The sequence below is a fragment of the Carcharhinus amblyrhynchos genome, chromosome 4 (genome assembly GCF_965287045.1).
Source record: "Carcharhinus amblyrhynchos chromosome 4, sCarAmb.v2.hapA, whole genome shotgun sequence".
Lineage (NCBI taxonomy): Eukaryota > Metazoa > Chordata > Chondrichthyes > Carcharhiniformes > Carcharhinidae > Carcharhinus > Carcharhinus amblyrhynchos.
In genome coordinates, this window is record NC_137327.1 from 61,798,277 (window position 1) to 61,823,487 (window position 25,211).

At 42.2% G+C, this 25,211-nt stretch overlaps 1 protein-coding gene and 1 pseudogene across 1 annotated transcript in view; one reads left to right on the forward strand and one right to left on the reverse strand.

The window, feature by feature from the left end:
- The window catches only part of slc38a7 (solute carrier family 38 member 7), a 103,002-nt gene extending 98,551 nt beyond the window's left edge, over positions 1-4,451 (forward strand). Inside the window, exon 12 of the transcript XR_013886502.1 lies at positions 4,345-4,451. The gene's annotated coding sequence lies outside the window, so the exon portion shown is untranslated. The remainder of the gene's footprint in view (positions 1-4,344) is intronic.
- The window catches only part of LOC145342427 (lysosomal protective protein-like), a 36,278-nt pseudogene extending 11,746 nt beyond the window's left edge, over positions 1-24,532 (reverse strand).
- Between the last annotated feature and the right edge of the window lie 679 nt (positions 24,533-25,211).

The following is a 25,211-nucleotide window of genomic DNA, read 5'->3' on the forward strand; positions in this document are numbered from 1 at the left end:
GGTGCAACTTGTGGGCCGAAGGGCCTGTTTGTGCTGTAGTGTTCTATGTTCTGTGTGAGCTGTTCTTGAATCGGTTGGTACATGACCTCAGACTTTTGTTATCTTTTTCCCAAAAGAAGAAGGTAGAAGAGAGAATGTCCGGGGTGCGTGGGGTCCTTAATTATGCTGGCTGCTTTGCTGAGGCAGCGGGAAGTGCAGACGGAATCAATGGATGGGAGACTGGATTGTGTGATGGATTGGGCTACATTCATGACCTTTTGTAGCTCCTTGTGTTCTTGGGCAGAGCAGGAGCCATACCAAGCTGAGATACAACCAGAAAGAATGCTTTCTATGGTGCATTTGTAAAGTTGGTGAGAGTCGTAGCTGACATGCCGAATTTTCTTAGTCTTCTGAGAAAGTAGAGGGGTTGGTGATCTTTTTTAACTATGGTGTCGACATGGAGAGGACCAGGACAGGTTGTTGGTGATCTGGACACCTAAAAACTTGAAGCTTTTGATCCTTTCTACTTCGTCCCCATTGATGTAGACAGGGGCATGTTCTGTATGCTTCCTGAATTTGATGACAATCTCCTTGTTTTGTTGACATTGAAGAAGAGATTATTGTTGCCACACCAGTTCACAAGATTCCATCCAGAGGTTGTGAAAGGTGCTACAGGAATACAAGTTTTTTTTCTTTGACTCAATATTCAAATTGCGCTTGGCTGTAGAAAACAACATATGAAATCCTGGCGATCTGACGTCTTTGAGTTGTTTAGATTTCAGAGAGGCTTCTGACACTATTGCCAAACAAGTATCAGAGTATAAAGTGGGAAGGTATTGAAAATGGGTCACACACTGAAGGGGGAGAATTGAAAATTGATAAAACTTAAGAAAGTAAAATATTGTTTCTGTGAATGGAGCTGGATCAGAGTGGAAAAGGATCTTGATTGAGTGCCACAGGGAGCAGTGCTGAGGGCACATTATTAGATGGTCAAAGAAAATGAAATTGTCTTTGTTTGCTGATGACTTCAAACAGTAGTGAAGAAACAGAATACACAGGAAAGTGGATAGTTTGAGAAAGTTTGTAAAAGAGTGACAAATATTAGTTAGGAATTGGAAAATATTAGTGTGAATATAAATAACTTTGCTACATGATAGAACATAGAGTAAAATGGGGCAATGATACGGGGTTTACTGAAACTAACAGCATCGTTCGTGGCATCAGTAAGCTGAAATTTTACAAGTGTTAAACAGGAATATAAGGAAAATCCATGTAGATTACAAAAATACATATAATAATGGTAGCTGTGCTCCAGAAAGAATATCCTGACACTACAGGAGTGTAATGGAACTATTAATTAGCTTAGGACATGTGAGCTGTGAGGAAAATTTGAAAACCATGGGATTGTTCACTATGGTGAAGATAAGCTATGGGAGAGTTTTATCCAAGATTTTTAAGAGAATTGATCAATTATCAGTGTAAACACAAACAAAGTGACTTGGCTACACAACAGTAATCGGGTGTAGTGATGGATTGGATATTGTCACTTGAGGTAGCAGCAAGAAAAGATTTACTAGATGGGAACTTAATTATTGGAATACACATAATTCTGGTGGCTGTGCTACAGGAAGAATACCCTGGCATTACAGGGAGTACAATGTTACTGTTAACTAGCTTAGGACATGTGAGCTGTGAGGAAAATTTGAAGAGTATAGTTTTTTTACTGTGGTGAAAATAAGGCTATGGAAGAGTTTTGTCCAAGATTTTGAAGAGAATTGATGAACTGAACTTCAATAATAAATTCAACATTGATACAAGCTCTAGAACCAGTGAGTCTTTTAAGAGGGAAGATGGACAGTCAGCTTAGTTTAAATTACTACATGAAGATGGTGGTGAACATGTGAAATGGGCTGTTGAGAGGAAGGAAATATGGAGAATTGGATAGATTCCATAGTCCAAAGATGTGTGGGTAAGGTTGATTGGCCATGCTAAATTGATCCTGGTGTCAGGGGATTAGCTGAATGAATATGTGGGGTTACGGGAATAGGTCCTGGGTTGAATTGTGGTTGGTGCAGACTTAACCTCCTTCACTGTAGGGATTCTATGATTCGAAGCAGTGACTCATCGCAGAGTAACAAATTTTGGGAGTGCGGAGATAAACAATGATTTTTCTGTATCTTCCTGTGTCCAACATTCAGAACTTCCCATTGATAAATGAAAGATTTCAAAGTGTATTTATTAAAGTAAAGGGATAACAGGAGATGGTGAGTTCTGTCACCAGACTGCAGTCACAGTGATAGAGACAGGAATTCTTTAAGCCTCTTTACCTAATGACTAAATCCTTCCAAATGTTTTTGATATTGTGATGGTCCAGCTACCTAAACCACTTCACACTGTCACTGTTTAGTTTTGATCCTAGGACACTGGGACCACAAGCTGACACCTGATTAGCAGAGAAAAACCTGACTACCTTTCCCAGTGGGAACACTGAGCCAAGAGTTGGTGTTTCAGATTCTAATGAAGCAAGTGCAGTGAGGGCCTTGCAGTGTAAGAGAAGCACTTCACTTTATACAGAGAAAGAGAGAGAGAGAGAGAGAGACAGAGACACAGCCCAGTCAGGAAACACGTCCAGTTCAGAAGCAAGGAAAATCCTGCCTGGGCAATGGTGCACAGAAAGATCACATATTCACCTACACAGCAACTGTCATCACTTGCATGATGGGCAAAGATTTTTGTTTGATTTATTATTCTCACATATATGAGTATACAGTGAAAAGTATTGTTTCTTGTGTTATATAGACTAATCATACTGTTCATAGAGAAGGAAGGGAGAAATGCAGAATGTGTTACAGTCATAGCTTGGAAGCAGAAAAAGATCAACTTAATATAAGGTAAGTCCATTCAAAAGTCTGATGGCAGTAGGAAAGAAGCTGTGGGTATGTGACTTCAGACTTTTGCATTTTTTTCTGACGGAAAAAAGTAGAAGAAAGTATGTCTGGGGTGTGTACAGTCCTTGATTATGTTGGCTGCTTTTCTGAGGCAGCGGGAAATGTAGACAGAGTCAATGGATGGACTGAGCTTTATTCACAACTCTTTGTAATTTCTTGCCGTCTTGGTCAGAGCAGGAGCCATACCGGGCTGTGATACATCCAGAAAGGAAGCTTTCTATGGAGCATCTGTACAAGTTGATTGAAGTCATAGCAGACATGCCAAAGTTCCTTAGCCTCCTGAGAAAGAGACTTTGGTGGGCTATCTTAATTGTAGTGATGACATGGAGGGACCAGGACAGGTTGTTGGAGATTTGGACACTGAGAAATTTGAAGCTCTCAACCATTTCCACTTCATTCCCACTGATGTAGACAGGAGCATTTCCTCCATTACGCTTTCTAAAGTCAATGAGTATCTCCTTCATTTGACTGACATTGAGGGAGAGATTATTGACGCCGCTCCAATTCACCAGATTCTCTATCTCTTTCCTGTACTCGGTCTCATCATTGTTTACGATCTGACCTCTTGTGGTGGTGTCATCAGCAAACTTGAAAATCGAGTTGGAGGGGAATTTGGCCACACAGTCATAGTTGTGTAGGGAGTATAGTAAGGAGCTGAGGACACAGCTTTGTGGGGCACTGATGTTGAGAATAATCATGGAGGTGGTATTGTTGCCTATCCTTACAGATTGTGGTCTGTGGGTTGGGAAATCTAGGATCCATCACAGAGGGAGTAGCTGAGCCCCAGGCCACGGAGTTTGGAGATAAGTTTTTGGAATAATAATAATGTTGAAGCTGAGGTATACTCAATAAATGTGCATCTGACAGAAGTGTCTTTGTAATCCAGCTATTCCTGGCTTGAATGTAGGGACATGGTGTCTGCTGTGGATCTGTTACAGGCGAGTTATAATAGATCCATGCAATCTGGGAGGCCTCTGAACTGAGCCGGACCATTACTGTCTTTTTGAAGCGCTTCATAACAATGGATGTCAGAGCCACCGGGCAATAGTCATTAAGGCACACTGCCTGGCTTTTCTTTGGTACAGAGATGATTGTCAGACTCCTGAACGTCAAAAAACAATTAAACCACAGAGCAAAAAGAAGATCGGTCATTCTCAAAATCAGAGTCAGGAGAGAGTGCAGAAAACACTGGAGAAGGAAGGGGAAGAAAAGAGCAGAGGCCTCAGTCTCTCAATGAAGAAAATGAATGTGGTGATGCGCAAAGGTTCACGTAGAACAAGATCCATTTCAATTAACAGTCTGGATAGGATAGTCAACACCTGCTGCTCAAGCAGCTACCTTGTGTGACACACTGATTGTTGGATGCAAGAAATAAAGGGCCCTGGATTTCAAATGATTAGTGTTTTGGAATTTGCAGGCACATTTCTACCCTTGGGTGACCCAGCCAGCAGTAACCAGCTCTTACCACCTAGGAAGTTCTCATAGTGGTGGCAGGTTGAGCACAGTACCTCAATATCATTGGTGGCGTAGTTTTGATCATCAGAATAGGAGAAGCCAACCCCAGCTGGGGATTCCAGGTACAGAACATTGGCCACCTTGTTCCAGCTGTACTCATTGATGTAGAGTGTGCGACTGTTATCATTCACCTGGAAGCAAACACACTGGTGTTAACAGGATGTGACCTATTGACCAGAATCTGCATTACCCAACTTGCCAAACCTCCTACACTATCCTGCAACATCCCCATCACCTCTCAACCTCCCCCAGACCCATAGAGGGCTACACACAGCAGCCTTCAGGAGCTCCTTGGCTTTTTACCTCCTGTCACTCAGTGCATATTTCCTCATTTCACATCAAAACTCTGAACCATCGGGGAGTAGAGTATAAAGGTACAACACTGTGCAGCACTGAGCTAGACTGAGCAGGTTCCAACCTGGATGCATGTCTTAGGATTGGGAAGGGAAAACAAGGGCTTAGGTTTTCCAATCTGCAAGCACTATCTTGGGGTGATAGGCAGGCATTGAATCAGGACAGAATCAGGAACCTTGGATGTTCCCTTCCCACTTTGCCAGAAGAGACTTAAAGCCAGCACTGCTGTCTTTTCTGAGGTTAGCCAACAGTAAAACTCAATCCTCACCTTTCAGTGAGACAAATACTTACATGCAAAGGTCCATTTTCAGTGAGTAATCCATCTAAGGAACTGCACCCAGGTCCACCATTCAGCTACAGGACCACAGGGTCATGGACTGGGTCTCACTGGGATATCACACACCTGCAGGAGCCAAAGGAATGAGTGTCTATTCCTGGGGACCATGGAAGAGCATGGAGAGATAAGGCACATTAGGATCCTTAAATGGTTCCAGCAAAGGGAGGAAGCTATTCATCCACTTTCAATCACACCAACTCTCTGTGAGATCAACTCAGCTAGTTCCACTCTCCTGCGTGACCTCTGGAAACCTGCCAATCCTTTCCCTTCAGATAATTATCCAATTTCCTTTTGGAAAGCACAAATGTAACTTGCCTCCAACACCCTCTCAAGGCAGTGCACTCCAGATCTTCACCACTCAGTGTGTACAAATATTTGTTGCTCAGGTTGTCTTTTTTCGTCAATGATTTTAAATCAATTTCTTCTGGATTTTTGATCCTTGAGCCAATGGGAACCATCTTTCCTTCTCTACTCTGTCTGTGGTCACTAGATTGGAGAATCACCCATCTAGCCCTTATCTTCCAAAAGCATGATTCTGTTTATATTATTAACATTTTTACAATGAAGCAATATAATTGAGGTCTCTAATATGTGAAAAGGATTTAATAGTACAGATATGGAGGATCAGTTTCCTTTTGTGGATTACCCTTCAAGTGTGAAATCAACCAATGGGCAGTGGAAATCTTAAGGCCTCATGAAGAAGGCTGAGGATTGTGGGGGACAGTTGGAGCATTCAGGACTGAGACCCATGGAGTTCTGTTATGTAGGGACATCAAATGCAATGAAGTGGGTGAGAGCGAATTGAGGTACGGATCTGAACACAAGAAATAGGAGCAGGAGTAGACTGTCTAACCCATTGAGTCTGGTCCATTATCCAACACTATCATGGCTGATCTTGGGCTTCAATTCCTTTTCCCCAGCTGCTCCCCGTATCCCTCGATTCCACCAGAGACCAAAAATCTGTCTATCCCAGCCTTAAATATATTGAATGATGGAGCACCCACAACCCTCTGGGGTAGAGAATTTCAAAGATTCACAATCTTTTGCATGAAGAAACTTCTGCTTGTCTCAGCCCTAAATGATCATCCCTTTATTCTGAGACTCTTCTAGATTATCCAGAAACAATCTCTCGATGTTTACCCCATCAAGCCTCTTCAGAATCTTTGATGTTTCAATGAGATCAACTCTGAGTCCACTTTGTTTTTAACTGGTTATTCACTTTTTTATTTTGGATTTGTAAAATTCCAGTGTCATCCATATCTCCTATACATTTGCATAACTCCATTCGGAATTAAGGTGAAAGGGTCTTACATGGAAACTGCTTATTTTTGTATTTCATTGTGCAGATGTTCTTTCAGACAGTCAATGGGCTGAATGACCTCCTCCTGTATTGATTCTACAGTTTTACCTTATTCACCCTTCATACAGAATGTGTGCATGGAATGGAAAGTATCATATTTCAGTTGTCAGTGTACAGAGTAAAGATATTAAAAAGGTGCCTCTCTTAAGTAGATGATAAATAAGAATTATTGACTGGGTGTCTCTCTGGCTCTTGATCCCTGCACCTGCATTGAAGTAAGAGGATAAGGATTATCCCCTGCACTTATCTGATGATTCAACCTCCAGTCCTTTTGCATCTATCAAAGTTCTTGGATGTTACACCTGAAGTGGAACTTCTACATGTCTTCCTTCAGTCCATCCACCACCAGATTCCACTTTCAGAACAACTTTTATTTCCATCTTCAAATGACATTCTCTGTAAAGCTCAGGTGTTCAATGCTCTTCTAACTCAATCTCTACACCAAACACATACAAAAACATGTTTCCGTTAACTCTTGGTGTTTTTTTGGAACCAGATATTTGCTCAGGTTCAGCTTTGCCAATCCATTCCATCCATTCTGTCCCCTACAATCTGGAACACACTCTTTCCCACCCAAAAATCAAGAAAAAATTTTACAAGGATCATCATAGGGAACTCTAGTCCAGATACTAACAAACGAATTAAAATACATGGTGTTCAAATTCAAATAGCCAGGCAGTGATGGAATGAACATAGAGCCCGGTCTCTATACATTTATACACTGGTTCAGGCAAAGTTCCATCAGACTGGAAAGAAGCAAATGCTCAAGAGGGAGGAAGGCAAAAAACAGGAATCTACAGGCTGGCCAGTTAACTTGACATCTGTTGTGGTGAAGGTGTGAGAATCAGCTATCAGGAGGTTATAGCTGGGCATTCAGAAAAACTCAAGGTAATCCAGAAAAGTCACCATGGTTTTATGAAAGGAAAATCATGTTTAACCAATCTACTGGAGTTCTTTGAAGGAGTAACATACACTGTAAAGATGCACTGTAATTGGCTTTCCAGAAGGCATTTGGTAAGATGCACATAAAAGGTTTTTGCAGAAAATACAAGCTTATGGTGTGAGGGGTAACATGCTAACCTAGATATAGACTGGCTGGTTGGCAGAAACTGAGAGTATGCATAAGTGGGTCTTTTTCTGATTGTCCAGATGTGATGAATAGAGTCCGGCAAAGATCTGTGCCAGGCCCTTAACATTTTACAATTTATATTAATGACTTAGACAGTGGGAGTAAAGGTATGTATGGTAGCTAAATTTGCAGATGACACAAAAATAGATAGGAAAATATGTTGTGAAGAACACAGAAGGAGGTTGCAGACAGATGCAGATAAGTTGAGTCAGTGGGCAAAAATTGGACAAAAGGTGTAAAATGTGGGAAAGGGTGAAGTTGTTCACTTTGGCAGGAAGAACAAAAAAGCCGAGTATTACTTGCTAGTAGTGTTCGGGAGAATTTAAGCTAGTGTTCTATAGACCTCCCAACAGCCCACAGAAGATAGAGGAGCAGTTGTGTAGTCAGATCCTGAAATGGTGAGAAAAAAGCAGGGTGGTTGTGGTGGGTGAATTTAACTTCCCCATATTGATAGGGACTCCCTTACAGCTAGGGGCTCAGATGCAGAGCAATTTGTTAGATGTGTCCAGGAGTGCTTTTTGATCAACTATATTAATAATCCAAATAGGGAGGGGGCCATACTAGACTTGGTATTGGGGAATGAGCCATGCCGAATGATCAGTGTTTCAGTGGGGTACCATTTTGGACTTAGCAACCATAATTTCATAAGATTTCAGATAGTCATGGATAAGGACAAAAGTGGCCATTCGGTGGTGAGGCTGCTTAATTGGGCATGGGCCAAATACATCCAAATTGGACTGGAACTAGTGAGTGTGGATTGGAAGCAAATCTATGCCTGCCATGTGGGAAGCTTTTAAAGGCCAGTTGGTTGAAGTGCAGGACATGCATGTGCCTGCAAAAATGAAGGATAGAAATGGCAGGACTCAGGAACCATAGATGGCAAGTGAAAAATTGTAAGCTTAGTCAGTTTTTAGTTGCCTAGATCTATTACAAGCTTCTCTTTGACTAAGCCCTTGAGGTGGATAGAGAAAGTAAGAAGGAACTTAAGCGCAGAATTAGGAGGGCTTAAAGAAACCATGAAATGTCTTTGGCAAACAAGTTCAAGGAGAATCCCAAGGCTTTTTTATACATATATTAGACCAAGAGGGTAGACCAAGAGAAACAGTAGGCCCACTCAAGGACAATAGAAGGAAATAATGTATGGAACCACAAGAAGGGGGTGAGATCCTTAATAAGAGTACTTTATTAGTATTGATCAAAAGAGGACATAATGGATGTTGAGGTCAAGGATGGGTGTGTAAACACTCCAGAGAATGTCAGTACATCAATATATCAAAGAAGGAAGTGTTGAGTATTCTAAATTGCATTAATGAAGACAGGGCTGGATGGGATCTATCCCAGGTTACTGCGAGAGGCAAGGGAAGAAGTGGCTGGGGCCTTAACAGATATCTTCACATCCTCTTTGACAACAGATGAAGCTCCAGAGGATTGGATAGTAGCCAATGTTGTTCCCTTATTTAAGAAAGGAAGCAGGAATAATCCAGAAAATTTTAGGCTACTCAGCCTGACTTCTGTGGTGGGGAAGGTTTTGGAGAAGGTACTGAAAAACAGGATATCTGCATATTTAGAAGAAAATGAACTATTAGTGACAGGCAACATGGTTTTGTACAGGAAGATTATGTCTCACCAGCTTGCTTGAATTGTTTGAATTAGAAACAAAGATAATTGATGGTTTATATGGACTTTGGTAAGGTGTTTGACAAGGTCCCACATGGCAGACTGGTACAAAAACTAATATCACATGGGATTTGGAGTGGGCTCTCTAGATGGATACAGAACTGGATTGGGCATAGAAGACAGAGAGTAGTGGTAGTAGTATGTTTTCCAGAATGGAGTTCTGTAGCTAGTGGTGTTCGGCAGGAATTGGTTGATTGTCATATATATAAATAATCTGGAGGAAAATGTGGGTGGCCTGATTAGTAAGTTTGAGGATGACCCAAAGATTGGTGGAGTTGCTGATAGTGCCAGGGAATGTCAGAGGATACAACAGCTTGTATGTATATATAGATTGGAGACTTGGGCACAGAAATGGCAGATGGAGTTTAATCCGTTCAAATGTGAAGTGATGCATTTTGGAGGATCAAATTTAGGAGTGAACTATACTGTAAATGGCAGAACTCTTAAGAACATTAACATACAAATGGATCTGGGCTTTGAAGGTCCCTAAAAGTGGCAACACTGGTGGCCAAGGTGATTAAGAAGGTATATCGTATGCTTCCCTTCATTGGCTGGGGCATTGAGTGCAGGAGTTAGGAAATCGTTTTGCAGCTATATAAAACCTTGGTTAGACTGCATTTTGATTACTGCATGTAGTTCTGTTCACCACACTACCAGAAGGATGTGGAAGCTATGGACAGGGTGCAAAGCAGGTTCACCAGGATATTGCGTGATAGATAGTGAGTTTTAAGGAGCCACTGGACAAATACATGAATAGGATGAAATAAAGGGATATAGTCCCCGGAAGATAGGGGTTTTAGTGCAGCTGGGCAGCATGGTCACTGCAGGCTTGGAGGACTGAAGGTCCTATTCCTATGCTGTAATTTTCTTTGTTCTTTAAGAGGTTGAATAAAAGCTAGGCTTGTTTTCACTGGATAGACAGAGACTGAGAGGAGACCTGATTGATAGAGGTCTACAAAATTATGAATGGCATAGACACAGTGAAGAGTCAGAGGTTTTTTTCCCACGGTGGAATTGTTAATTACATGGGGGCACAGGTTCAAGGTGATGAGGTGGGGGGAAGAGTAGGGAAAAAGATTTGGAGAGAGGAGGGAAAAAGATTTAGCACGGTATTTGAGGGAAGTTTTTCATGCAGAGAGTGATGGGTACCTGGAGTGCACTGCCAGAGGACATGGTGGAAGCAGGTACATCAGTAATATTTAGGAAGCATCTAGATGGGTACATGAAAGGGGAGGGAATGGAGGATATAGACTGAGTATGGACAGAAAGTTATTTTTTAATTTAGTTAGAGATCATGATCAGCACAGACCTGGAAGGCTGAAGGGCCTGTTCCTGTGCCCTACGTTTCTTTGTTTCTTGTCCTCTTTTGTGCTGAAATAGAAAATGGCTGCAGAATTCAGCAGTAATTAAGAATGCTAATGGAATGTTGTTTTTTATTTTGAGAGGAATTGAACATAAAAGGGAAGATGTTGTACTTCATTCATACAGGGCATTGATGAGACCAGAGCCGTAATTCTCCTGTTTTTGCTGCTGGGAATGGAGATTTGGCTGAGTGCCAACTTCTCCATTCTGATCAGCAGCAGTAGTGAGGTGTGCAAAATCAGAGAATTCCAATGTCTCAATTACTGTGCACAGTTTTGGCCTTCTTATTTAAGGAAGGATGTTTCCTTTTGCAGGTGGGTGCAGAACTAAGGGGGCGCTGTTTTAAAATTAGGGATTACCCTTTTAGGACAGAGGTAAGGAGAAACTTTTTCTCTCAGGAGGGTTGTGCAACTTCGGAACTCCCCGCCTCAGAAGACAGTGGAGGCAGAGTGATTGAAGATGGGAGTAGATGTGAATGTGTATTTCGTAGTGAAGTAGAGAAAGGATTAATGAATTTAATGCATTTTGTACCTTGCATATATCACAACGTAACCCTTCCTCATGTCTGACCTCCTTAAGCTTATACTGCTCCTGGCGTCAGTATAAATGATTTATTCATGTTTTCCTTACTTGTTCATGTCTTTCATTCTTTAACTTTCATTTCCATAAAGACAGATAGTCAAATGTGAATGTTATTTTGCAGACATTGCAAACCTTACCTGTTTGTGCTAACTGAACATTGTTAAACAGCTGCAGCTGGTATATTGTGATACCAGCTTTTTAACAGGAAGAGTCCTGCTGGGACAGCTGCGACTGCCCATGTAACTTCAAGGAAGGAGATGCCGACGCCACCGGAAGCGTTGTGGGTCATGATCGGACCGAAGATTATATCGTGACTGCAGCTGCCTGATGGACTGGGATTCCTGGTTGAATCGGGAGTTTGCGCCGTGACCAAAGTAGGAAGACCTGCAGTCCTAACCGGAATCGGGAGTTTGTGTCATGATTGATACTGGGAATCATGATGTATAAATACCCATTTGTATTAATGTTTAATGACAAGCCTGGTAAACCACTGTTAGGACCAGATTTCTCCCAAAAGTTTTGAAATAACACTCACTGTATTTTGACTCACTAACAGTCTCAGAGGTGTCTTTTACCTACAACAGTAAGACAAACAGATCAACCACAATCTGAGTGGTCTAGCAGCCTCGAGGGCCTGAATGACCTGTTTCTGCTTTTATTCATACAAGCTTTTATTAACAGAGAAACACACATCACATTTCATGCATCTCTAACCAACAAACAGATTTTCGGTCTGTTCCTGTGTGTACGTGCACAAATAGTTTAGAGTGGCACAGTGTCATAGTAGTTTAGGGCAGTACAATGGTTAGCACTGCTGCCTCACAGCGCTAAGGACCTGGGTTCGATTCCAGTCTTCAGTAATTGTGTGGTGTTTGCACATTCTCCCTGTGACTCTGTGGGTTTCCTCCGGATGCTCCGGTTTCCTCCCACCCTCCAACGATTGATTGGCTATATTAAACTGAACCTTAGTGTCGGGGGCTGGGGGGGTGTTGTACAGAGGTGGGTGTAGCAGGGTGAATATGTGGGGTTATGGAGATAGGGGTGGGATTGTTGTCGACACAGGCTTGATGCACGGATTGGCCTCCTGCACTGTAGGGATTCTATTCTATGAATTAATGCCCACTAGCTGAATATAACTACCCCTAATTGATGTACAATTATAGAGAATATCCTTTGTGTTCTCTATATGTAAGGTGAACTGAATAAGCACTCAAGGAAACCACAACCACTTTTGACACCTTTGACATAAAATTCTAAGATGCTTCAAAGGAACAGTCTACAACAAAAATTTGACACCAAGCCATATTGTGGTAAGCACAGTGGTCAGCACTACTACCTCACAGTACAAGGGACTGGGGTTCAATTCTGGCCTTGGATCACTGTCAACAAGGAGTTTGCACCTGCTATGCTAAATTGGCCTTTAGCGTCAGGGGTATTAGCAGGGTAAATACGTGGGATTATAGGGATAGGGCCTGGATGGGATTGTTGTCAATGTAGGTTCGATGGGCAGAATGGTCTCATTCTGTACAGTAGGGATTCTATACAAAGAAATCTCAGGGTTGACAACCAATATCTTGGTGAAAGATTTAATGTTTTGAGGAGCATTTAAAAGGTAGAAAGTGAATTTTCTTTATCCATGCTGGGAATGTGGGCATCATTTGTTGGGCCAGCATTTATTGTTCATCTCTAATCACCCTCAAACTGAGTGCCAGTCCATTTAAGAATCAACTGCCCGGATGATAGGGGAGCAGATGGTCTTGTGGTATTACCACTAGACTATTAATCCAGAAACTCAGCAAATGTTCTGGGAATCTGGGTTTGAATCCCACTGTAGTAGAATTTGAATTCAATAAAAATATCTGGAATTAAGAATCTACTGATGACCACAAAACTAATGTTGATTGTAAGGTAAACCCATCTGATTCACTAATATCCTTTAGCAAAGGGAATCTGCTGGTCTGGACCACATGTGACTCCAGAGCCACAGCATTGTGGTTGACACTCAACTGCCCAATGAAATGGCCTAACAAGCCACTCAGTTTCAAAGGCAACTAGGGATGGGAAATAAATGCTCGCCAGCCTGCAACACCCATTTCCCATGAATGAATAGAAATGTCAATGCTGGATCAATTAAAATCAGGTGCTCAAGAGGCCAGAATGAAAGAAACAAAGTTACCTTGGACAAAGAGGGAGGTAAAAACAAGCTTAAAGTTTTCAAAATTCAGGCATTGCTTAACTGAGAGCATAGGGATGATGGGTGAAATGGACTTGGTTTGTGAAAGGACATGGGCAGCAGAGTAGTGAACAACACCAGATTTGTGGAGGATAGAAACATAGGAAATAGGAGCAAAAGTAGGCCATTCAGGCCTTCAATACTGACCTTCTATTTAAGTCGATCATGGTTGAGCTTCTACCAAAGCGCTATTTTCCTCCACTATCCTCATATTCCTGGCTATCTAATATCTAGAAAATTGGATAGAACTTGAGAGGCTGGCCAGAAATTAATTGTAAGAACAAAGTTAAACGTTAATAATAGCAAATAACCTCACATTTATTATTTAATTTTAACTCCTAACATAGGTTAAAACCTCCTCAAATATCTCTCTAATCTTCTTCATTTAGGATAACTCCAGGATTCCGCAGTCTTTCTATCATTCAGCAGATACCACTTACAGGAGGAGGGAGCGAAAAATGGGTGATAAGGGGTGAGGAAGAAGGGGGAAGCCATGGGTACACTGGAGAATTTGGGTTTTGAAAGACTGACTTCTCCTCCTTTGTCAGCTGAGGCTCAGTTGAAAGCACTCGTTTCATTCACAAGGTCCTGTGTTACTCAAGTCCTACTCCCTGGACTTCAGTACTTAAGGTAAGGTTAAAATAAACCAGAAAATGTTGGAAATATCCAGTAAATCTGACAGCATCTGTGGAGATAAGTGCCATTTTTCAGATGAGATGTAAAACCAAGTTTCTTCCTTTTTTGGTGTACCTAAAAGATCCATCTGAAGTAGAATGGGGAGTTCTCCCCACTACCTTGGCCAATATTTCTCCCTCAATCATCATCAGAAAAATAGATTATCTGGTCTTTATACATTGGTGTGCACAAATTGGTTGCTCCATTTCCTACATTACAACAGTGGTTACATTTCAAAAATACTTCATCTTCTGTAATGTATTTTCAGATGAACAGTAGTCAGGAAAAGTGTGATATAAATGCAAGATATTCTTTTCTTTATTCTCCAATTGTAGGATATATCCAGGAAGAGTCAATAATCAGATCACCCTCCTCCCAACATTCATTCTTTCTGTCTGATCACAAACACTTGAAGCCAATGGGATGTTGAACAGTGGAGGGCATCACTAAGGGATTAACTAGAAAATGATTAGAAGCTCTAAAAGCTGTATAGTCTCAATCACAAATTCCCCCAACCTCACCTCACGAGCAAGAGTTTACTTAAGTTCAGTTATAATATCCAACTTTACACAGACCGGGGACCTAATCAGGGATCTTCACCCACTGAGAGTGCAGGAGACTGGGGACTGTCAGACACGAGTTCTATTGTGCCCCCAGTGCCAGGTGGGGTATTCAAGATATCAATTCTTGTGGAGCCCCATTCACTTGCCAGTAATGTAGATGTTGGTTAGGAAATGCCTGTAGGTACCCTGATCATTGCCTAAGTTGAGTTTGGTGTTCAGACCCAGCAAGGACAGGACTTATCTTGAGCATAATATCCCAGAGCGCCGTTTACACTCCACCACATTGCTGCCAAGCAGATGGAAAGAGTGCAACGGAGAAATTAACAGTCACAACCCAGAGGATCTCAGGAATGTGGTGGTTGGTGGGGGACAACTCCTTATATAATCCAAGCTCAGAATGGGATAATCACATGACCGATTGTAAATGATACAAGGAGGCAGGGAGTTACAATAATATTAACAGACGATGGGGAATGAAATCACAAGGTATGAAAACAAATATTGAAATAACATAAACACAGGTAACGATCTCTGACTTGTGCTGGGAAAAGCCCCAATAGTTTTGGTTAAATAATTAAATAACCTGTGTCCTCAACTTGTCCTTTAAATACATGATAAATAAAGTTGATAATAACTCGTGCTCTTTTCAACTATTGCCATATATTCCAAACTATGTTTGCCTAATAACCACCCAATTAAAGAAAGACAGGTAACACTATCATGTTCAAGGTCTCCCAAAATAGTTCGTAATGACAAATTGAGGTTTTAAATTTATTTTTGTGATGTGGGAGTGAAAGTGGTGAGGCCAGTATTGATTACTCATCCCTAATTGTCCTTGAGAAGGCGGTAGTAAGCTGCCTTCTTGAACCTCTGCAATCTATAAGAACATAGATCATTTTGATTATGGCTGATCATGTGACTCAATCACCTGATCCTTTCTTCCCCATATTCTTTGATCCCCTTTGCTCCAAGAGCTATAACCAAGTTCTTTTTGAAAACAGATGCTTTGACCTCAATTGCTTTCTGTATCAAAATGCCACAGACTCCCTACTTTCTGGGTAAAGAAATTTCTCTTTATCAGTTGTACTAGGATTACCCCATATCCTTAGACTACGACCCCCTTGTTCTGGACTCTCCCACCATCAGGACCATCGTTCCTGAATCCTGCACACTGAAGCATCTCTGCGTCCTCATCACTGCTCACCCTCTCATGCAGCTGTGTGTCATCTGCAAACTTGGAGATATTACATTTAGTTACCTCATCTAAATTATTAACATATGTTATGAAAGTTGGGACCTAGCACTGTCAAAGAACAATTCAGCACAAAAACAGGCCCTTCAGCCTATCAAGTCTATGCTGATACAGATGCCTGCCTCATTTTCTTGCCTCTATGTGATCCATATCCCTCTGCTCCCTACCAATTCTATCCAGGTGCCTCTTGAATGTTATAGAATCTGTTTCCACCACTTCCTGGCAGCATGTTCCAGACCTTTACCACCCTCAGAAAAACTTGCCCCTTATATCTCTTTAAAACTTCCGCCTCTCACTTTCAACCTAGCCACACCTCCCTCCCCACCCCCATCCACGCCTGTCATAATCTTGTAAACCCCTCAGGTCCTCTCTTATCCTCCGCTGCAATGAAAACAATCCAAGTTTGTTCCCCCTTTCTTCATAGTCCATATCGTCCAAACTAGGCAAGATCCTGATAAATCTCTTTTGCACCCTCTTCAATGCAGAATTGAACATCCTCCTGTTAGTGTGGTGACCAGAATTACACACAATCCCTGCTGTACCCTACTAGTCACTGCCTGCCATTTTGAATAAGACATATTTATTCCTGCTGTTTCCTGTCTGCCAACCAGTTTTCTATTCATCTCAATACACTACCCCCAATCTCATGCACTTTAATTTTACAGTCTAATGTTTTTGACAAAGTCCCACAAAACATTCTGAAAGTCCAAACAAAGTACATCAGCTGGGTTCCCTTCATCAAGTCTACTAGTTACATCCAAAGAATTCCAGTAGATTTGACAAGCATGATTTCCCTTTCATAAATCCATGTTGACTCTAACAAATTCTACCATTGTTTTCATAGAACACAGAAAAACTACAGCACAAACAGGCCCTTCGGCCCACAAGTTGCACCGATCATATCCCTACCTACTAGGCTTACCTATAACCCTCAATCCTCTTAAGTCCCATGTACTCATCCAGAAGTCTCTTAAAAGATCCTATCGAATTTGCCTCTTCCACCACCGACCTCCCTTTTCAGTAGGGTTATATTAGCTACCCACCAATCTGTAAGAATTGTTCCAGAGTCTAGAATCTTGGAAGATGACCACCAATGCATCCACTATTTCGAGAGCCACTTCCTTAAATACTCTGGGATGTTGATTATCAGGCTATAGTGGGGGATTTCTCTATTGATGGCCTGATTCTCTTAAACTTAGGATTAACTTCACAAAGGCAATGCTTTTCTATTTTAAGATGTGAATAAAAAATATTTTAAAATATAAAGGGCATAGAAGACAAACAAAACATTGACTTCAGCTGCAGGACTCCTTTGAAGGTCAAATAGCACCAGTTGATGCTAAAGACCTCTCCAAGGCTCTGAGGCACTGAGCCAAAATTCTGAATGTTTGTCTGTCTAGGGAGCTGTTGACCTACTCGTATTATCACTAGACTATTAAATCCAGAAACTCAGCTAATGTTCTGGAGACCCGGGTTCAAATTCCACCATGGCTGCTGATGGAATTTGAATTCAATAAAAAAAATCTGGAATTAAGCATCTACCGATGACTGCAAAACCATTGTCAATTGTCGGAAAAACCCATCTGGTTTACTAATGTTTTTTGGGGAAAGAAGTCTGCTGTCCTTACCTAGCCTGGTCTATATGTGACTCCAGAGCCACAGCAATGTGATTGACTCTCAACTGTTCTCTGAACAAGGGCAAAGAGGGATGGGCAATAAATACTGGCCAGTCAGCGATGTCCATGTCCCACAAATAAAAGAAATATAGAATTCTAGGTTGGATTGAGGTGTGCAGCTTGTTTGGCACTGGATTTCCAAGATTAGTTTGGATATTGGATTAGATTGGGCTGCTAGATTGGATTGCCAAGGGTTAGTTTGGGTACCAGGTTGGTTTAGGTTAATGGGTGTTCAAGAGGTACCATGATGGTTTGAATGAGTTAGTTGAAGTTTCCAAGAGCAATTGGGCTAGTTTGTAAAGGAATATCATTTATTTAGAAGATACAACTTGAGTTTAGATGAAAATGAAAGCTACATTTCTTTAAATTCTGATATCCAAGATATTCTTAATTAGCTGTGAAATGAAATCAAGCCTCCTTAACATGTCTGTCCAAAACAGACAGATATCTTAGCCAATTACGAAACACTGCTTGACTTAATGATCTGTCATTTGTGCACCCAGAAACTGAATATCCACCTCCTGGCATGGTTTAACCTCCTTGTTGCTATATCTTTCTATGAACACCCACCATTCAAATACTGGCACATATGATTTTTGGTTATGTACTTTTATAGTCCGTACACTGTTAGTATTATTGACAATGGCAAACATTTCATAGTAATATACTATGATCCTTCAATATGAATGTAAATTCTCAACATTAAAATCATCTTTTGTTCCTCTTAGTAGTGTTTAGCATTGATATATGAGCAAACTGTTAACATTAGTTAACAATTAGATATGCTGCTAGGCTGATTGGCAGAGCAAATTGTCCCTAAATTAGTCTTCCCTCAATGTGTGATGCCATAAGCATAGGCAAGGGTCATGGGTGGAGAGGGGACTCAGTGTTAAAATGGCAGCGTGGGCTCATTGAGCCAAAGGGCCTGTTTCCTGTGCTGTGTTGTTCTTTATTATCTTGTTAGGTGCAAGTCATTTTAACTCTCACCTTCTCAATTGTTAATAAACCTAAGAATCTGCCTACAACTGTTTGTTAATCCAGAATCACCATCCTTGGTCCCCTCTCCAGGCCTATTAGGTAAGGACAATACAAGGCCACTATAAATTGAAAGAATTAAAAAAGTGATTAGTCTAATTTCTCCCCTCTTCACCTAGATTATCTTCATGAATTTGTGTGTAATTGCATTGGAGTTGATTATTACTGATGTCAAGAAATCAAAAAGAACATGCTCCTCGATGTAGAATCAAAATGATGTCTTTAAGTATATATTTTCATAGGCTGCAGCACTTGTGGCACAGGAGTCATGGCTATTGTCTCTTTCTTTTCTCAATCGCAACTTCTGCTGTCTTTGCCACTCTTTGCCATTGAACAATATTTAAACAGTTGCACAACCACAATAAATTAAAATAATGAAAAATGCATAATTCTTTGCATTACAATTATCCCAATGATTCAATCCAGTTGGTTGTCTGTTTTTGTAAGGAAAATTGCCCTGGTTATTTCAGCTTCTCGACCTCCTTCCAAATATGTTACCAGGTTGGTTACGTTCTCCAAAGTACCTGGTATGTCAGTACAACACTTTGGTCCAATTACAGCACATGTTCCTCCACTGGCTGTTCAAATAAAGTCCAATGTCATCCAATTCTGTAACACAACTGTATGCATTGCAACCATCTCATTGCAGAACTCTTCCAGTACTGTAGTAGAATCATTAACAATTTTTTTCAGAATTAAAGTAAAAGCATCTATTTCTAAAGACAGAGACATGTGCAGATAGGATGGCATCATTATTCCCAAAAAGTGGTCCAGTCCCATCAAAGCTCATGATTTTTCTTTTGGAAGTTGGTGTAGTAAATATACAGGACCACATACCCCAAATAACAGGATTCTCTCCATCCTGAAGGCAGCCACAGGTAAGCTTTGTTTCCACAAATTCAATGCGTTCCGTTAAGGGTTTGGTAAGTGTTTTCTCCTTCAAAACAGTATAGGATGGTGCAAACTGTGTCATCATTTGGTAGATCCAAACAGATTTTATTTGTTCTACCTACTGAATGCCTGTACTTGCTAGTCCCTAAATCTACTCCATGTTCCTTCTTGCTCTCACTATATACAATCCCCTGGGCCTCGAGTCTGTCCCATTCAAAATAAGGCTGGGGGCTGGATTGGCAGTGTCAAAAAACCAAAACAGGTGAATATTTATCTATTCATGTGGCCTTGTCCCCCTGTACAGGATCTAGAACCATAGAACATCACAGCACAGAACATTACAGCCTTTTGGCCCTACTTGGCTGTGCAAACCATTTTTCTGCCTAGTTCCACTGACCTGCACTTGGACCACATTGCTCCACACCCCTCTCATCCATGTACCTGTCCAAGTTTTTCTTAAATGTTAAAAGTGAGCCCGCATTCACCACTTCATCTGGCAGCTCATTCCACACTCCCACCAATCTGAAGAAGCCCCCCTAATATTCCCTTTAAAAACTTTTCCCCTCACCCTTGACCCATGTCCTCCAGTTTTTTTCTCCACTAGCTTCAGTGGAAAAAGCCTGCTTGCATTCACTATCTATACCCATCATAATTTTATACACCTCTATCAAATCTCCCCTCATTCTTCTATGCTCCAGGGAATAACGTCCTAACCTATTCAACCTTTCTCTGTAACTCAGTTAAGTCCTGGCAACATCCTTGTAAACCTTCTCTGCACTCTTTCAACCTATTTAATATCCTTCCTGTAATTACGTGACCAAAACTGCACACAAAACTCTAAATTTGGCTTCAATGTCTTATACAACCTTACCATAAGATTCCATTCTTATACTTGATACTTTGATTTATAAAGGCCAATGTACCAAAAACACTTTATGACCCTATTTACTTATGATGCCACTTTTAGGGAATTATGTATTTGTATTCCCAGATCCCTCTGTTCTACTACATTCTTCAGTGTCCTACCATTTATCTTGTATGTTTACCTTGGTAGGTCCTTCCAAAGTGCAATACCTCACTCTAGTCTGCATTAAACTTCATATACCATTTTTCAGCTGGCCCAAATCTCTCTGCAAGCTTTGAAAACCTTCCTCACTGTCCACTACACCTCTCCAATCTTTGTATCATCAGCAAATTTGCTGATCCAATTTACCACATTATCATCCAGCTCATTGATATAGATGACAAACAACAATGGACCCAACACCGATCCCTGTGGCACACCACTAGTCACAGGTCTCCACTCAGAAGCAATCCTCCACTACCACTCTGGCTTCTTCCATTGAGCCAATGTTTAATCCAATTTACTATCTCTCCATGTACATATACCTAGCAACTGAACCTTCCTAACTAAGCTCCCATGCGGGTCACTAACTGTCCTGTCTGGAGACAATTTGCATCTCTAACCTGTGCTTAACACTCTCTCCACTCACACTGTCTGTACCTTTAAGACTTGATTACCTGTAAAGACCCGCATTTCAACTATTATTCTGTAAATTTAATTTGTGTCTTTATATGTCCTGCTTATGAATAGAACTCCCACTCATCTGATGAAGGGGCAGTGCTCCGAAAGCTAGTAGCTTTTGCTATCAAATAAACTTGTTGTGAGGCTTCTTACTTATAAATTGTAAACAGAAAGGCCCTAAGGCCTCACAATTAGTAAAATTACTAACTTATACAACTTCATATCTATTTTGCATAATTTTGTCAGTAATCCAATTAAATTTCCTATGATTTTGCTGCTCATGCAATTCTGGATTTAAGATTCATTAGCTGTTTGGATATCTTCAGTTTTGGTGATTTGCCCACTTGGATAAGATTTCAGCTGTGTCCAGTGTCTCCATCTAGGATCACACTTTTCAATTAGAGCACATGTTTCTCCTACAATTACTTCAAATGGCCCTTCCCATCTAGTACCTAACCCCTTCATATCTGTCATCAACTATACCATTATCTTATCTCCAGCTGCAGGTCAATTATGACTGTCCCCCTCTGCCAATTTCATTCATTCAGTCTGTGTTGTTGCTGTGTAATTACCTGCTTCTTGAGGGAATGTAAACAAGTTATGAAGTTCCTCATGCATCTCAATACTGCTTCTCTTCCCATTTCTAACTCCCCTCCCTCTATAATCACACCCTGTAGGAGATGCATTGTTCTTCCTGTCAATAACTCAAATGGAGTCAGTCCTGTTCAGACATGGGGTCGTAGCAATATTGCAGGCAGAGCCTGTACCCAGTTATTTCCCACATCCTGGATGGCTTTAACTAGGGTGCTTTTTATAGAATTCTACAGTGCAGGAGGCCGCCATTTGGCCCATCAAGTCTGCATTGACCACAATCCCACACAGGCCTATCCCCACAAACCCATGCATTTACACTAGCTAGCCCCCCGATACTAAGGGACAGTTTAGCATGGCCAAACCACCTAGCCCACACATTTGGACTGTGGGAGGAAGCCCACACAGACAGGGAGAATATGCAAACTCCACACAGACAATGACCCGAGGCTGGAATTGAACTAGGGTTCTAGGCACTGAGGCAACAGTACTAACCACTACCACCATTCTGTTCATGTGCTTCATCATCCCTGAACTGAGTGATAGAGTATGTGGAATTTGTTTTATCCCTAACATCCTACACACTTTTCAAAACCTTTCCTGTGAAATGAGTCCCTTGATCTGAATCTAACTGAAGTGGCATTCCCCATCAAGGTATTCTCATTTGCTAATATTAGAGCTACCGTTTTAACTGTGGCATCCTTCTACCTATCCAGTGAACTGATCTATGATTACCAGACAATAGTTTTTCCCTTCACCTTTGGCAAGAGTCCTGCAAAATCCATTTGAAATTCTACCATGGTCTTTTAGGCCTTGGTTGATTTCCCATTTTCACTTTACAATGGTGTCCTAGTTCTACTTGAGAACACTGAATACACCTTTGACATTCCTCCCATTTCCTTCAATCACCAGCAGTTTCCAATTAGTTTGGAAATTTTGTCTCTGCTCATGCACTATCACATGGTATATTTTCAGAATTTGCTTTTGTGCCTTGAGCTATTTCCGTCTCCCTTCTCCATAATCCATTCTGCCATTTTTGACCTTTTAATCTTTACATTTGCCTTACGTCTATGTCAGACCTTTCTTTGGTTTGCATAGCTGTCATGTCTGCTACTTGTTTCTCCTATCAGATTCTGTTCTAAGATTTTTTTTAAAAAACTGCTTTATCTGCTCTACTATTCTCTTGGACATGTGAAAATTCTTGTGGGCCTGTATTTTAATGACTGCTGCTTCTGCAAGGGCATGGGCAGCCTGAATTAAATCTTTAATCTGGTTCTCTTGTATATCCCCTACTTCATGTAACAAATTCTCACTTTTCCATGTAATCGTGAAACACCCCAAATTTGTACTGACTATCTATGTAGATGTTAACTCCTTTTTCCTGCTCCCCATGTTAAAACTCTTGTTAAGGCTCAGTTCTGCAACCTGTGCTGACTTATTTCTAGAAATCTTTTTCTACAACTACTATTCCTTCATTTATGGCTGCCCATGCTCTGTGGGGTGTGCCATTTAAATACTTTAGCCTCACCCACAGAGATTGATTACTCCCTCACCTGTCAGTGGTTCTTCTGATATACCATCACACGTTTCGTTCCTGGGACTATTAATCCCACCTGCTAGTCTCTACATATTTGTCTCCAGGTAGACAATTTGCCTCCCATTCTGAACACCTGCCATCTGATACTCCCTTCTATTTCGCTGCCTCCAAAAGCTGTGAGGGATGGGAGAATTATTTCACTTTTCACACTTCTCCCCCTTCTCCCCCCCTTCTCCCCCCCCTCCCCCCCTCTCCCCCCCTCCCCTCCCCTCTCCCTCTCCCCCCCTCTCCCCCCCTCTCCCCCTCCCCCCCTCCCCTCTCCCTCTCCCCCCCTCCCCTCTCCCTCCCCCCCCCTCCCTTCTCCCCCCCCTCCCCCTCCCTTCTCCCCCCCCCTCCCTCCCCTCCCTCTCCCTCCCCTCCCCCCCTCTCCTCCCCCCCCTCTCCCCCCCTCCCCTCCCCCCCTCCTCCCCCCCCTCTCCCCCCCTCCCCTCCCCCCCTCTCCCCCCCCTCTCCCCCCCCTCTCCCCCCCTCCCCTCCCCCCTCCCCCCTCCCCCCCCCTCTCCCTCCCCCCCCCCCCTCCCTCCCCCCCCTCCCCCCCCCTCCCTCCCCCCCTCTCCCTCCCCCCTCCCCCCCTCTCCCCCCCCTCCCCCCCCCCTCTCTCCCCTCCCCCTCCCTCCCCTCCCCCTCTCCCCCTCCCCCCCCTCCCCCGCCCCTCCCCTCCCCCCTCCCCCCTCCCCCCCCTCCCCCCCGCCCTCCCCCCCCCCCCCCGCCCTCCCCCCCCCCTCCCCGCCCTCCCCCCCCCCTCCCCCCCCCCCCTCCCTCCCCCCCCCCTCCCTCCCCCCCCCTCCCTCCCCTCCCCCCCCCTCCCCTCCCCTCCCCCCCCCTCCCAAGTGAGGGGTTCAGACACATTGCTCATGAGGCATAAATTAAAGCCCTCACATCAATGTGTAACTCTAACCACCGAATCCAACTGAGCTGAATAATATTCTGCTGATCTCAATTTATCTCCATGCCTTTCTGTCACTACTGCTGCTTGTATCCCATCATTTTCCTGAGAAATGAAGGAATGGTTTGTTGAGGTCTGGCAGACCCAAAGCTGGGGCTTTGACCCTTGGCCAATTTTAGATCAGTAAATACCTGGTTTTCTTTCTCTTCCCATTCCACTTTCTCTGCTAGCCCTTTCTCCTTTGATGGAATCTTGCAATGGTCTTTTGCAAGCACGGCAGCATCTGCTACAAAATTTCTACAGTACTTAGCAATCCCAATACTTGTCTCATTCCTTTCAGTTACAGGATTTGGTATGTTTAACATAGCCTTTTTCCTATCCTCAGGGATTTCCTTTTTTCTCGTGAGATGATGTGTCCCAAGTATATCACTTATTCCTGTCCCAACTGAGCCTTGCTGGGGTTAAGTTTGAGACCTGCTTCTTGCATTGCTTAGATCACTGTGTACAGCTAGATAATGTGCCATGGAACTGTTTGAAGCAATCAAGATGTCACTTACATATAGTAAAATGATAGTTAAACTTATTGAATGTAAAGGAACTATCTGTGCCATGTGTTTGTGAAAAATGGGTGGGCTGTTATGAAATCCTGGTGGTAGGCAGGTCCAGGTGTACTACTGATTTCCCACTGAAAGCAAAGTTAAATTGATGTTTGCTTGCTATGGGGATGGACCAGAATCTATTAGCAATATCTAACACTGAAAATCACCTGATCTGTTTGTTGTATTCAGAACATCGGCTGGATTTACTACAATAACGTGTTCAAGTTGCTTATCTATTCAGATGTCTAATCAATGGTTAACCTGTAGCTCCTATCTATTTTCCTTACTGGCCACAGGTGAATTTGTTCACGTGATGTCTTCATGACCAACTTCTGTTTTTTTAATTCTGCTACAATGTTCTTGACTGCCTCAATTGGTTCTGGTTTTAAAGAATATTGTTTGTGGAGGATGAACTCCCCCGGGATTTCTATTGGTTGAACATCCA